Here is a 16,477-nt window from a genome sequence, read left to right on the forward strand (position 1 = left end):
AATTAATTATAAATTAATTATTTAAAAAATTAATTAATTTAAATATTAAGTATAATTTATAGGATATATACTTTCTTTATAATGCCATTACATATTTCTATTAATATAAAAAGTTTCAGAGCTTTTTATTCACTTTACTTTTTTGGGATTTTATGAACTGAAAAATGACAGTTTTCGTGAGAATGACCCATATATAGACTGGCCTTGCACTCATTTTTCTTACTGGGGATCAATAAAAGGCTTCTGTTGAAACATATAGCTTTTCATATTTAGTTATTCCTAGTCGTACTAAGATTAAGGAATTGTCCATAAAGAGTTTTTTTTCAATCTCATAGTTACAAGATGTAAGTAATTAGTATTAAACATTATACAACAAATTTTCGGAAAAGTTTGGTAATGTAGTTCTAAAATTAAGGGAATTTTATTTAAAATAATTGCTAAATACTGTCTTTCACTCCAACTTGTCCTCAAGAGATTGGATGTTTGAATTATTGTACTATTTGTAAAAAGCTAAATTCTAAGACTTGTTCAACCCCATTACATTTATCTCGTAACTTAATACAGCAGAGAGCACCATATGAGAATTATGTGAGAATCCTGCTACGTTAATATTGCTATGTGGGTAATATACTGACATACACAGCTTTCAACAAGTGAACATGCTATTCCATACCTCTATGTGGTAGCAGGCAATAGTTGACTTCACATTGAGCATGCAGTAAGCAGAAGTTTAAAATCGGGTATTTTAATCTCTTAAATTTTATTTTATTTTATAACCGTCGTTGAACAGCCGACCCAATTATTATGGGTTTATGACTACTAATGTTGAATTCCGTAGCCTTGTATTTTTGAACCAATTCAGAAGACAAGGGAACTCTTGGATCGAGTATTGGGAGAAATTAGCCTTCGTGGAGGACTTTTTGTCGGAGCTAACCCGCATTCGCGTTATATTGACAGGAAGACCACAAGAACCTCCCACGGTTAGCCTGATTTCAAGGGTCTGTAACTCATGATCCGTCTACCACTGAGGATATTTCACATCAGCACTGTGATCGTTGCAAGACGGATGCGGAATCAGTATCGACTGGTATTTGAACCCGGTTCACCTCATTGGAGGCCAAACGTTCTATCCCTTGAGCCATCGCGACTCATTCTTTTATATTTGTATATATTCTCTATTAGGCTAACTAGTAGTGTTTCTTTGAACAAATTTTCTACTAATATAATTGAACCGGCAATGCAACAGGTATTCAGGAATTCCTGTTGCATTGCTTTGATGTTAGCTGCTTACAAATTCGAACTTTAGGTATGGACAACTAGAAAACTGATTAAAAGATTAAATATTAGTATAATACAGACTAAACTAAATGAATTAACTGAAAAAACTAAATGAATTAAAATGATTGAAAACTTCCAATTACTACTTTATTGCAAGTTACATCAATGGGACCCAATTCCAACTCATAAGCAGAACATAAACTTTGCGAAATTCAGTAAACTTTCAAAAATTTCTGTCAAATTTTAATAATTAACTGTCAATTTAGGCAACCAGCTCTCCTCTTCGAGAAAGAAGTCCAGTACTTATAATTGTAGCGAGTTAACTAATTAATTTCTTTGAGAAGAAAAGCTCACTGAGCGTAAAAATATCTTCCTTGAAAAAAGATCTTCCCGTTGAGCTGAGCATCTATCATTGGCTGAATGAGATCATACTCCTGATATATAAAAAAGTCTTCAAAATACTATTATCAGTTCTTTTATTATTATTTGGGTTTCACATAACTTCCTGCATGCGACTAAATAAAGCTTTTTAGATCAATTCGAGTGTGTACACCCTTTTCCTTATAGGTTTTAATATTTGGCCACAGCTGTCACACAGTTCACGAATTTGATTATTTTCATAGGTCCTAACCATTAAGCATCTTTCCAGCATTTCCTCTATATTGTTTACCAAGAAAAGCGAACATGCAACTTTTGTGTTTCTCAATAGATGGTAGCACTACACCACTTCACCTCATTCAACAATTCTCCTTGACTCAATTAACAAATAACTAGGGGACTCCGCCCCCTGCTCACTACGCTCGCCAACCCCCAGAACTGCTTCGCATTTCCATTGCATATTGCTTTGCAATCTTATAAAAACATTTTAACAAATTTAAATTTTGAAATGAAAATGCCAGACATTGAAATCAATTACTTAATGAAATTTATACACTTCTCTGCCCCCTTCACAATTTTATTATCTTTTCTTCATGTAGCTGAGAAATTTGGAGCTGTAGCAGAGAATATATCTCAATAAGAAGTGCTTTCCCGTTTAGAATTCCGCCATTCATTTCTCTGACGTCTGCCAGAGATATTTCGACGCCTGATAGCAGGCATTTTATTTAGGCAGCAGGCACTAAATAAATAAAAGTAGAACTAAATAACTAAGATATCGTTTTAAATCTCAAATCAAAATAATTGTTTGTAGAAAGTTTGTTTTGGTTTGAATATTCGCACGTTTGTTTTGGTTTGAATATTCGCACGATGCCATTGCCATTCTATTGTAACGAAACAAAAAATTTATCATGAAACTAAAAATTTATCAAAGGAACTAAAGATATTGAATTCTTTTTTTAAGAAATTCAGTTCCGTTTTTTTTATCCACTCTTATTTTTGTTTATCAATCTATTAATTCAGAAATGCTTTAAATCAAACGATGCTTACGGAAACAATGCTTATGCGAACCACCCGAAAAATGATTTGCTGAATTCTCATTGGTTGAAACTAAATTATTAATTTTATTAATTAATTAAAGGAAATTTTCATAATTTAAGACCTTATTGCACATCTACATAACAATACCTTTAAAACGACACCTTATTTGTTTAATTCTGTTGCGTAGTTTGGGAGTTTTTAGCGAGACAAAATATTGCTAGCCTATTAATATATAGATTTGACTGTAAAACTACATTAAGGCCCAAACTAAGGATAAAGTTTACGAGTATAATATTAATTTTCGGTCAGTGGCCATACATTTTAAGAGAAAAAATTTAGGAACAGGCGTGTGTTTTTATCTTTATCACAGCTTTGCGGCCATTATTTAGTTTTTAATACCAGTAGGTAGAACACATTTTCTTGGTCACTGAACGTAATCAAGGAACGAACAGTGAACATTGGTCAGTGAAAGTTTTTTTGCAGGGTAAATGAAATTTTAAAACCTGTCTCTTATCGGTGAACTACAGAGAAAGATTACTATGGGGTGTTCCAGAATTGAAGCAAGTTTTGAATTTTTGCTGCCTCTGTTGCAGTAAATTGTTAGCAACTCTGAAAAAGGAACAATTTGACAGCTGAGAGGCATAGGGTTAGTAAGAATGGAAAGTTATACGATACAACAACGTGTGTTCAACAATTACAACAATTCAATTATTGCATGAGGCATTTCCTGTTTGTGTACTCTCTCATTTCGGTGATCAGAATTGGCCCCCTTGATCGTGTGATTTAACACCATTAGATTTCTTCTTATAGGGTAATTTTAAGTCAAATGTTTGTGCCGAAAAGTCCACAACCACCCGTGCATTACAAGAGGAAATTAAATGCTACGTCAACGAAATTCAACCGCAATTATGCAGAAAGGTCATTAAAAATTCGACAAGAGAGTACGCATGAGCCAGCAATGCCGTGGAGACCATTCGCCCGATGTGTTATTCCATAAATTACCCTATCCTATGTATTTTATGACTCAATGAAAAAATAACAATCTAAATTCCAAAAACTGTGCTTTCTATTTTATTCAAACCTTGCGTTAATTTTGGGACACCCTTTATAAGGGAGAAAAAACATACTTTTTCAGACGCAAAACAGACTAAAATTCGCCCAGATTCCGTAAATCTAGTTGAACTAGATTGGTAGAATCTGTGCAAATTTATCTAGTTGTATGGAGCCGTGATGCCTCAGGGGATAGAGCGTGCGCCTTCCAATGAGGCGAATCGGGTTCGAATCCCAGTCAATACGAATTCCGCATCCGGCTTGCACCGACCACAGTGCTGACGTGAAATATCCTCAGCGGTAGACGGTTCATGAATTAGAGTCCCCTTGCCGTCAGGTTAACCGTAGGAGGTTCTCGTGGTCTTCGTGTTCATGTAACGCAAATGCGGTTTAGCTCCAAAGTCCTCCAAGATGGCAAATATCTTCCAATACTTGATCCAGGAGTTTCCTTGTCTTCTGGATTGGGTTCAAAATTAAAAGGCTACGGAGTTGAAGTAGTCGTAAACCCATAAAATTGGGTCAGCTATTCAGCGAAGGTTATAAAAAAAACATAAAATCTAGTTGTACTAAGAGAGAATCATAAACTTTTAAACTAATAACATTAAACTTTTATAAATGCATCTTATATAAAATTAAATCATCCATTTTGTTTTAAGACCGATACGTGTCTGATTTTCCATTTACTGCTACAGAGTTTAGTGTTTTTCATTTCTTAACAGAAAAAATATTAAAAGCAGCTCTGTATTTACATTCAAAGATATAATGAAAAGTTTCAAAAAATATTACTCTTCCGAGGTGTTTGAAAGACTTTTAAAAATCCGTTATATATATTTTTATGTGATAGAAATTTCATTTTGATTAAAAGTTATAAAGATTCGATTAAAAAAAATAAATGTCTAACTTATCCTCGCATTTATCAGAACATATTTTATTGAAGATTAAGAGGGGCTAACTCTTAAAAATGTTAAATAAGCATAATTTTTAAAATACACTATAAAATATTTCGGATCAAAAGTACTGGTACCGGTAATGTTTTCCGTAAAACCCATGTTTGCTAGAGCATGTCACGGAACAAAAAATCTGTTATTTTGTAATTTCTGTATTAAGTATTTCCATAAAATCATTGAATCATTCGAATTATGGAAATACTACTATAAATATCACGGGATAAGTTTTTACAGTACGAATGGATTTTACAATAAACTGGATTTTACGGGTGATGCACCCAAAGTGCTAGTACTTTATAGTGTAATTTCATACAGAATTTTGAACAGTATATTACAAACGAACTTTTTTGTGCTAGAGCCAATTTAGAAATTTATAAAAAATGTAAAAACAATTCTGAAAAAAAAAATGATTAGTTCTTTTTTCTTTTATTTCTTTTTACGAAAATGCGAGCATGCATATCCTCGATATGAAATTAATCTAATTTAATATCTAAAGATAAATATAACATTTCATGATCATAACTAAGCTTAAATAGCAACAGTAAAAATATGTATAATATGGATCTAAAAATAATGATTATGCAAGCTTCTTTTTAATATGAATAAAATTCTTATAAAAAAGATTCTTGTTAATATAAATAATTATGCAAGCCTCTTCTTAATATGAGTTTTTCGACGATATTTCATTTATACATTTTTGTTCAATCAATTATATGCCAAGTAATATGATTAATTATAATTCCAGAAAAATATTTTTTTATACGATTGAAGTCAAATTAAAAATATATTTTTAAAAATGCATAATATGAATATAAATGTAATGATTATGCAAGCTTCTTTTTAATTTCCTCAGTTTTTCAATGATTTTCATTTACTCATTTTTGTCCAATCATTTATGTAAGTTCTTTGTAATTATTAATAATTTTAATTTTAATCATAATTCAATTATTCTTGTAGTAAACATTCATAAAAATATTTTTTATTCAGTTGAAGTCAAATTCAACTAAATATATAGATTTTTTTAAATTGAAAAACTATTAAAACATTATTGAAAATGATTACTTACCTATAAATATAATTCTAAAGCATATAAATGGTTAAACGTCAAAAGTGAAACTAGCAAAGAATCGTCAAAACTTCGCCTGCAGGAACAGCCGGAGCTCTAATAACATTTGCCTTTATTTTTCAGAAAAGCTCGTGGACCAATCTGTTGCTACTTGGGAAGATAGAAGATAGGATCTAGAAATATGGAGCATGCGCATTAAATCGGAAATACTCGGGGGGAAAAATAAGAGGAACACAATCATCCGGATCCAGGATAGCTCTAAGCTAATGAATATTCCTTCAAACAAGTTTTCAGGAATTAAAAAAAAATCTTACGTTTCAAATTCTATCTCGATCTCTGCTTTTGTTTCATTCCTTTTCTTATTTTATTTTTTTATGGAAGGAAATACACGTTTTAGTTTTTACTTGGTTGAGATACATTCCTAATGGTTGTTTGGAATTCCAAAAGATGTTTTAGATGCTTTCAATAAACGAAAAAAATATCGTTTTAAGTGATTTCGATTCTTTATCAATTACTTCAAGTTACTTTGTCTGCAATAAAATATTTTAAATAATTTTTTAAATGAAAATGAGCTACTTCTTTATGTGTAAATGTGATATGCAAAATATTTCTTTTTTTTTATTATTATATGTGAATTAAGGAGTGTAAAAGAAATATGTTACAATCAAATTACTTCACGCAGTGTAGTTTTATGAACTAAATATTTTCGTATAGTGATAATATATTGATAAATTAAAAACTGTAATGTAATAGTTTTTTTTATTATATATAAAGCATGGAGCATAAAGGAAATTAGTTTTCAAACAGATTTGTCATGTCAAATGAATTGCAAAGTTAATAACAACTTTCACCCCATTTTTTTTGCTTTTATTAGAAATCAATTTCGACATTAATTATCAAAATATTTAGTGTTTGGGCTCTATAAAGGTTTGAAAAGTTTCTAAACAACAACAACAAAAAGTTGCAGGGATGCATCAGTAAAATTGTTTCAGTAAAAGTTGCATATCTGAAAATAGATATACATAAAATCTAGTGAGGAAAAATCAGCCAATGAAAAAATTTGAAACATTACAATACGTGATGAATATTTTTGACATTCTCGCTTAATTCTTCTGACATTATCTTTTGGTAGATGTATCGCTTTCAGAAGCGAAGCCGATCGGCCTGTGTAGGGGGTAGGGAACTGTCCTTGCATCAGAAAGGTCCTGGGTCCGAATCCCGGGCAAGGCATGGATGTTTCTTTCTCTCTCTGTGTGTTCTATGTCCTTTCTTCTTTTTGCGTGACCCGCCCTATAAACGGGCTATGGTTGTGTGATTGGCGTGGCAGAAGTCGAATTCCTGGCCATAGATGGCGCCACTGAAAAACAGGAACAGTCTCACCCCCACTGCCTAAACAGGCATACGACAAAAAAAATCGTTTTTAGACATAGGATATTGTTGGCTACCAAAAGTATAAAATTAATAGAAGTTATAACAGATGCCAAATTTTTTTTTTTTTATCCCTTAAAGATATTTGCCTATACATGGAGGAGAAAAAATTCTGTGAAAATTACTATACTTATATAGTAATGACATTTATAGTAATGGCAGTATACTGTACAGTAATGACAAAAAGCATACTTCCTGTAATAAAAAATAAATCTAAGGTATTTAAACCCCTCGTTTGGTATTTTTTCCGTCAACATTGTAACAGTTCAGCGGAAATTATGGTTTTTTGAAAATTATATTTCTTATTACAACACAGTAAAAAAATACATAAGTAAAATGAAATTTTAGCTGAATAAATGGTTATGTCATATTCCAAGTGTCATGCTGCTATTACCAATTTTTACCACACTTAACAAATTTTATCACATATTATAAAACCATATTTTATAATTAGTTTTACCAAAAACAAAACCATAACTATTTTTCAAAGCATTACCAACATAACCCTTAAATTTTATGTAAAGCTGTGCAATCCAACCAATGCAATTAAAATAATGAATACATAATGGGCATTCTAAAACATTGTTAAGAATTATTTTTCCTTAACATTTTTAAATAATATCTGTGATGAACAATGCTTAACAAACTTTTGTTATAAAAAATTATAAAATGGCTAAAACAAGTGCATGGATCAAGCTACAATGGTAGCCCAGTAAATATATTATTTTATATTTATTCCGAAAACTTTTAATTTATTGAGAAAATTTATAGATGAACTTTATTTTTAACCATCTTAACATCTTTTATGATATTTTTGACTATACATTTTAGTCATTAAGTTATGAAACAAAAACGTTTAATTCTGTTTAGGACATCAAATGGGGTCAGTTTTCTTCCCCAGTGAATTATTTTTCATTAAATAAAAACTCTGACCACCAAGAGTAAAACCCATTTTGTTTTTACAGAAATTCCAAGAATGCGTACACAAACGATAAAAAAAAACTTTAAAAAAAGAGTTATTTTTAGACTATTACCTCTAAATGTTTTCCAAAAGAATGGAGGTTATGGTGGAAGGAGATATAAACGACTTTTTTGAGTTTTATGTCCTGGAAGATAAATTTTATGTCCTAGAAGACAACCTTCGTGCCTTAAGAATGACTGACTGAGTTTTAAAATTTCAGAACATTAAAAAAAGAATATTGGAAATTATACGAAGGAAAAACTATTTTCTGCATTTAATCTAGTTCTCTCAGAATCGTATTTTTTTCTCAAGTTCTGTGAAACTATCGGTGTTCGTGTTATTTATTTATTTGAAAAATTATTGATAATTGAATTCCTTATAACGGACTTGAATTGGGCAAAACGACTCACCAAAATGATTCCAATGAATAGAATTAAATCAATTTGATTTGAATCACTTTCTGGTTTCGAATCAATGATTCGAATCACTTGTTGGTTTCAAATCAGTGATTTTAATCACTCGTTGGTTTGAAATCACTTATTAGCTTTGAATAAGTGTTTCGAATCAACAGAATCAGTAAACTTTAGTAATGCGAATCCCTTGTTGGTTTCAAATCAGTGATTCGAATCATCGAACCGATGCCTCACACTATAAAATACATGGCAAGTCTAAATGATTAGTCGGGTTTAAAATTGCGTTACATTTAAGTGAATAATGTCCAGTGAGACGTTTGTTAAATGGCAAGATATATTCTTTCACTTAGATTTAAAGATTTCCTTTCTAATAGAATTTTAATGAAAATTATACCTCATTGAAACACTTTAGTTCACGCTTTTTTCAAATGATAGAACCACTACATTTCTGGTTATTCAACGTTAATCGGGTTGGAGTTCTGTCATTGCAATCTCCTCCTCCTCTAAGTTAATATCAAGGCATGTGGTTTATCCCTGTAGAGTTATATGAAAGAGAACGTTTAAGTATCTCCCTCGTCAAAAACTCTACTACTGCTCTGATAGAAATGACAATTGACGAAACATGCTATTATCCAAAACGTTTTGCTGTTGATTGTGTGTAGGTTGATTGTGTGTAGTGCACACACAATGGACCTTTTAATATGTTTTATTCCTTATAATAAGTTAATACGATTGCCTGGGAATGCTTTTTAGAGAGATTTCAATCATATAAAGTATAGAAATATTAAAAATACAGAAAGGATAGCTCCCGGAGGGACTAAATGGGAAATTTAGAATAACAACATAAGGCGTCTTGTCCTGCCAAAATCGCTTGGAATTATTGATTTTGGACGATCATTTACACCTTGACCTACTTGTTAGTAAAACCGATATGAGCTCATTTCAACCCCTTTATCAATTATTGAGAACAAATATACATCCGAAATTCGGACAGACATGTATACTGACGGTTCTCTGGTATAGTGTTTCACAAAGTGTGGTGCGCGAACCCCCAGGGGTACGGGAACAGTTTAGCGGGGGTTACGCGCTCTTATGCAAAATATCTTGCAACAAAGGAAAATTTCAAAAAATGTTATTTAAAAACAGGAAAATTTACGATTACGTATTTTTCTATTAGTTATTTTTTGCAGAGTTAACGGTTAATAATTAGTGATGTCAACAACCAGCTGTGATTTTTAACTTTTGGGCAATTTTTTATAGTAAAAAAAAATGCATTAATTTCTTTATTAGAGGAACACAGCGTTGCGAAAAATTTAGAAAGAGTACATAAAACTCATAAGTTTGGGAAACACTGCTCTGGCGAATAGTGATGGGAGAGCAGGTGCCGGAGTTCTTTTTTCTTTTTTACAGTGATCTTTTTTCTTTCTTCTCATACCTGTTGGTACTCACCTCCCCCATTTTAAAGATGGGATTATTGCCCTGCAGCAATTACAGATACGAAAAAATACCTTCAATATAGAGCTGTAATCTTCCGGGAATTTAAATTTCCTCTGCATTACCTGGCTAACAATAGCACAACTGATAACTCTCGTAACTGATAACTAACTTAGAAATTCTAAAATTTGTGACTTAGCACGTGGCACTGAGAACAATAAATAAAGTGCACTCCTTCATGCTGATGATCTAATCCCAGACCTTCGAATATGCGCAACAGTTAAAAATCTTAGACTTTTGACGAGCCGACCAGTGGCGGAGTGGTTAGCGCGTCTGAGCGCGGAGCCGTTGGTTGCGGGTTCGAATCCCGCTCAGAGCATGGATATCTCTTTCTCTCTGTGTTCTATGTCCTTTCTCCTTTGTGTGTGATTGTGTGTGAATGTGACCCGCCCTATAAACGGGTTTGTGGTTGTGTGACGGGGGCGACGCTGCTCCACCGCTGTGGCTTCGCCACAGGTGCCCACTGGGTAACGCCAAGCGAGTAATTAGTCCTAGCACTTTCTGAGGTCAATGGACAATAGTTCCAAGTGCCCGCCATTAAAAAAAAGACTTTTGACCAATCATGATTATTTGCCTGCCTACTTGCTACGTTTTAAATTTATAGATACTCTCTTGTGTTGCCCATGTGACTTTGGACAAATTTTAAATACCTATCACCTGGACTAGTGCAAAGCAGTCACATATCGTAACAGACTGTCTCAAAAGTATTGGCTTGATAGCTATTCAGTTAAAGATTGGCATTTGTTAACAACAGCAACATGTACCAGAGTCTTGGTGTGTGTGTATATATATTTTTCCATGCATGCAAAGATAAAGCTTGTAAAAACACGCTTATGTAAGGTAAGCAAATAAGTGAAATTAAAACACTCACATGTAATGTACACAAACATAGAGTTTTTCATAAAGTCACAATTTTAAATTCTATAATATAATTTTATATAGCTAACCAATTCAAAGATAGCGCAAACAAACTTATTAAATTAAAGACGATTACACTTGCTTATTTAAAATATTTCATAGATGGAAATTACTAAACAACTAGCTAAAGTTTTCATATAGTTACTTAGCTTTGGACGTTGTATGCATATAAAGAAACAGTCTTTTGAAACTCGATGAATCATTTGAAATTATTTAAAGTATTGCTTATTACCTCTATTTTAAGTTTCATAAGGCATTAAAATTAATTAACTATCTGCTCCTTTCAAGTATTAAAAAGTTAATTTTTTACTCAACAAACCAAATTCGTAGAACAATAACTTATGGAAATAGTTTAATTAACTACATTATTGCAAAAGCATTTAAATTAAGTGCAGTAACTAATCAAACAATCTAATTAATATAATTTAATGAATCCCAAAAGAAGTTTATGCAAAACGAGAGATGATTCAATTAACGTATTTATAAGCTAAATGTGTAAATGATTCAATCAATATTATTATTTCAGCTGTAAGAATAGCTGAATAGTATTGGTAATTTAAACTGAATCTGTCCAAGATCTGTCCTGATTCAACTCTGTCCAAGGACAGAGTTGAATGTGGGAAGACCACTGGGATCATTCAAAACATCTAAATTGTGTGTGTTAAAGAAGTCCAGCATCGCCTCACCCCTGGGGTTCGACCTTGGTCCCCAGGCGGTGGACTTTGCGTTAAAGTCACCTGCAATAATTATTCTATTTCCAGAGTATTTTGTGAGCAGGGCGTTTAAGATCGCTAAATTATCTGAGTAGTCTTCGTTTGGTGAACGATAAACGGCAACGAAAATGTACGTCAGTCCGTCCAAAACGAATGAGATAGCAACTATGTCTCTCCCACTCAAGATGGAAAGAACGTTTTTCACTTTTTGTGCAGGGAGAATTGCTGATCTAGGTCTTTGTCTCGAGGAGTGAATTCTCCACTCAGCGGGAAAACCTATAATTATATTTTGGCTATTGTAGTATGGTTCGCTAATGCTTATGAGGTGGATATCAAGATTTGTGATGTCTTCACTTAACTGATGATGGGCTACGACAGAGTGGTGTAAGTTAATGTGGCCCAGTATTAATTTGCTTTTTACACTAGAGTCCATAATCGGTTCTTTGCATTTCTTTTTGTTGGGCCCTTGAGTACTGGTTACACACTCTGTCGAAGAGGGAATGGTTAAGTGTCAAGTTGAGTCGATACTTCTGGTTTGCTCTGTCACAATGTATACAAAAAAGGTCCTCACCACAATCACTACCAGCATGATCAGTCGAAGAGCAGTTCCTGCAAATCCTATTTGATTTGCAGAATTTTGCTAAATGGTCAATGGCAGCACACTTGTAACATTGTTTAACATTGAGAGACTCCTCGAAGCCATACCTCTTCCACCTAATATTAACTTGTCTTTGTACTTTAACTTGGCAAAAGTCGAAGGTGTGACCTCCAACAGCCAGTTCCTCCTTCCTCCTCTGGGTTTACGGAAAGTTCTAATCTTCAAGTCTTCATCCTCAATTTCGACGTTTTGTTTAGTTATGCAATCAATTAGCTCCTGTCCCTCAATATCCTCTTCAACATTAAAAACAATTATGGTTGGGTTCTTTAACTTCGGTGGCTCCACGGTGAATTGGTCAGTTAATTTCTGGTGCTTCATCTCCTCGCACAAAATCTCCAAATCTTCGGCAGTGTCTGTCTGAATTAACACCCCACCATGGTTAATATTAGTAATGCGTTTTATGCCAATACGCATGTTGGCTGGATTCAACCCATGCAATAATTCGGATCTAGTTCTGTCTGACGTTCCTCCATCTGCGATCGGCCTAATGATTGCAATATGTTCCTTGCCCCGGCTTCTGATGAAAGGTGGTTGTCTCTGACCTCTCTTAACAATCTCTGCGTAGGATTTACTAGCAATCTCGTTACTTCTGCTGTTGTCCTCAATAAGTGGATCTAGCACTGTTTCATTCAATTCACGATAAGTATCCAATTTAGCCCTCAAGAGTGCAATCTGGGTGTCTTGGGTGGCTACCAATGCCATTAATTCTGTTAAAGTATTCAAGAACAGATCTCTATCACACTTAAGGATTCTACAATTTTCTCTAAGCAGAACAGAATGAATCTTGTTCTGTAAAGTCAGGGCAGGAGTTATAGTTGGTATAAACAGGGAGTCTCCCATTTCGGGGTCCCCCTATCTGACATCACCAAGAGTAGATAGAAATTCAACTTCCATAAGCAAAACAAATGGTGGCTAACAATTGATCCTCCCTATAGCAACCACTTCAAAGCAACCACACAACTCACTAAACACTGATTCAATTAGCACTGTTGACATCAAGAATATAATTATGACAAGGAGGAGAATCACTGTCACGTATCCAACAAGAATCAGAAACGAATCACTGTTATAGAATCATGAAGAATCAGGACACGAATACAGGATGCGTAATTCATTCACTACAATTCTGTTATCATAGAAATTCGCTTGTTGTAAACAACAACAAATATGACGTGACGTCAGAGCAGGGTGGTAACACATTCAGTTTAAACATCACAATGGACAAATATCACTCTTAATTATGCAGAATTAAGAATAAGTTGAACACAACCATTTATTATTCATTTATCTATAATAAAAGCCAGCAAAATTCACTCTATTAGAAGAAACACGAAGCACAACGGTAACAACGTGGCGAAACTTAGCACATTTGTGTGTTATAAACACGTGTGTACAAGATAAGCATATGCGTGTAATGTAAACAGATGTATGAAAACGTTTTCATAAAGACCTAATGTAAAACGCCGTAAAATATTTTATATAGCCCACTAATCAAAAATGTTGCAAACAAATTAACTAATGAAAGATAAACACTTATTTGTTTAAAAATATTTAGCGCTTGGAAATTACTATACAAGGTGGGAGGGTCTTAGATATTAATTGAAAAAAATTAAAATCTTGCGTTTATTTAACAAAATGTTATACAATGTTTTAATAAGAATATCATGGCTTTTTTTTGAACCTGAATTCATAATTTAATTTTTTATGCTGTGTCACTATTATAAATGACAGCTAATATATAAGTAATAGGCCGAGTTATTAATTTTGCTCTTTAATCTTCGTAATTGTTACTTCTTCATTTGCATATTTGAGAAAAATATTACTTTTTCCGACTCCATTTATGAGTTTTTGGATTTATACTTAAGATAAACCACCCTAGTTAATTGTAGTGAGATTAAAATTTAAAAAAATAAGCAGAACCAATTAGTAATTTAAATGTATAATCAATTTTAAAAAAATAAAAATAATGCTCAAAGACGATTTCTTTTTTTACAAGACAAACTTTGAACTTAAGAGCTTTAAGAGAAACGCTTAAACAGCTTTACTCAACATTTGCAAGATCTAGAAATTCTCTAAGTGTTCTTAGAAAAGGTTAATCAAAAGTTAAAAAATTAATAACAACGGAGACACGAGGCGTTTTCGAAAAATAAGGATACAATGCTGCACACACGCTTGAAACAATTTTAATTGATTAATCGTCCATTATAAGCTGCCATTGTCAAAGCATTTGCTAAGTCTGGGTTCAAGCTTTTGTATTCCAAACTCAAAGAGCTTGGCCGCCTCTNTCATGATTATTTGCCTGCCTACTTGCTACGTTTTAAATTTATAGATACTCTCTTGTGTTGCCCATGTGACTCTGGACAAATTTTAAATACCTATCACCTGGACTAGTGCAAAGCAGTCTGATATCGTAACAGACTGTCCCAAAAGTATTGGAGAGCTTGAGAACAATTCAGTTAAAGATTGGCATTTGTTAACAACAGCAACATGTACCAGAGACTTGGTATGTGTGTATATATATTTTTCCATATCATGATGCAAAGGTAAAGCTTGTAAAAACACGCATATGTAAGGTAAGCAAATAAGTGAAATGAAAACACTATTATGTAATGTACACAAACATGAAGTCACAATTTTAAATGTTATAAAATAATTTAACTAATCAAACTAACTAATCAAAGATAGCACAAGCAAATTTACTAAATTGAAGATGATTACACTTGCTTACTTAAAATATTTCACGAATGGAAATTATTAAACATTTAGCTAGAGTTTTCAAATATTCACATGGGCGCTGTATGAACATAAAGAAACAGTCTTTTGAAACCCTATGAATCATTTCAAATTATTTAAAGTATTGCTTATTACTTTCATTTTAAGTTTCAAAAGGCATTAAAACTAATTAACTATCTGCTCTTTTCAAGCATTAAAAAGTTAATTTTTTACTCAACAAACCAAAATTGTAGAACAATAACTTATGGAAGTAGTTTAATTAACTATGTTATTACAAAAGCATTTAAATTAAATGCAGTAAATGTTTCAATTTGCACTCTTACAGGAACTGAATGCCACGTTATTATTTAAACTAAATGCCTGAAAGGAATACATGAACAGTAATACTGCTACTAAATGTAGGGAAATTTTAATAGCAATAATATAAGCTAATCAAACAATCTAATTAATATAATTTAATGAATCCCAAAGGAAGTTTATATAAAACGAGAGATGATTCAATTAACGTATTTGTAAGCTAAATGTGTGAAAGATTCAATCAATATTATTATTTCAGCTGTAAGAATAGCTAAATAGTATTGGATATTCAAACTGAATGTGGAAAATTATCTCTTTAAACTATTGGTAAACAAAATTTAGAATTGTAAACTAAGTACATTTACCAAACAATTTACTGAAACTAACTGTAAAAATTGAGTTTTTAGTCTTCAATAAGAAATATTAGCCATTTTCATAACTGCGAGTAATGAAAACACATTTGTGTGTTATAAACACGTGTGTACAAGATAAGCATATGTGTGTAATGTAAACAGATGTATGCAAACGTTTTCATAAAGCCCTAATGTAAAACGAGACTAAATATTTTATATAGCCTACTAATCAAAAATATTGCAAACAAATTTACTAATCAAAGATAAACACTTATTTGTTTAAAAATATTTAGTGGTTGGAAATTACTATACAAGGTGGAAGGGGTTATTAATTGAAAAAAATTAAAATCTTGCTTTTATTTAACAAAATGCTATACAATGTTTAAATAAGAATATCATAGCTTTTTTTTTTGAACCTGAATTCATAATTTAATTTTTTATCCTTTGTCACTATTATAAATAACAGCAAACATATAAGTAATAAGCCGAGTTATTAATTTTGCTTTTTAATCTTCGAAATTGTTACTTCTTTATTTCCGTATTTGAGAAAAATATTACTTTTTCCGACTCCGTTTATGAGTTTTTGGGATTTATACTTAAAATAAACCACCCTAGTTAAATGTAGTGAGATTAAAATAAAATAAAAATAAGCAGAACCAATTAGTAATTTAAATGTATAATAAATTTTAAAAAAATAAAATAATGCTCAAAGACAATTTCTTCTTTTTACAAGACAAACCTTGAACTTAAGA

General features: G+C 32.2%; 1 protein-coding gene across 1 annotated transcript in view; it reads right to left on the minus strand.

Moving 5' to 3' along the window:
• LOC107452773 (neuropeptide Y receptor type 6-like) overlaps positions 1–5,925 on the minus strand; it is a 59,527-nt gene extending 53,602 nt beyond the window's left edge. Inside the window, exon 1 of the mRNA XM_016069353.4 lies at positions 5,758–5,925. The gene's annotated coding sequence lies outside the window, so the exon portion shown is untranslated. The remainder of the gene's footprint in view (positions 1–5,757) is intronic.
• Positions 5,926–16,477: the final 10,552 nt, after the last annotated feature.

The sequence above is a fragment of the Parasteatoda tepidariorum genome, chromosome 9 (genome assembly GCF_043381705.1).
Source record: "Parasteatoda tepidariorum isolate YZ-2023 chromosome 9, CAS_Ptep_4.0, whole genome shotgun sequence".
NCBI classification, from domain to species: Eukaryota; Metazoa; Arthropoda; class Arachnida; order Araneae; family Theridiidae; genus Parasteatoda; species Parasteatoda tepidariorum.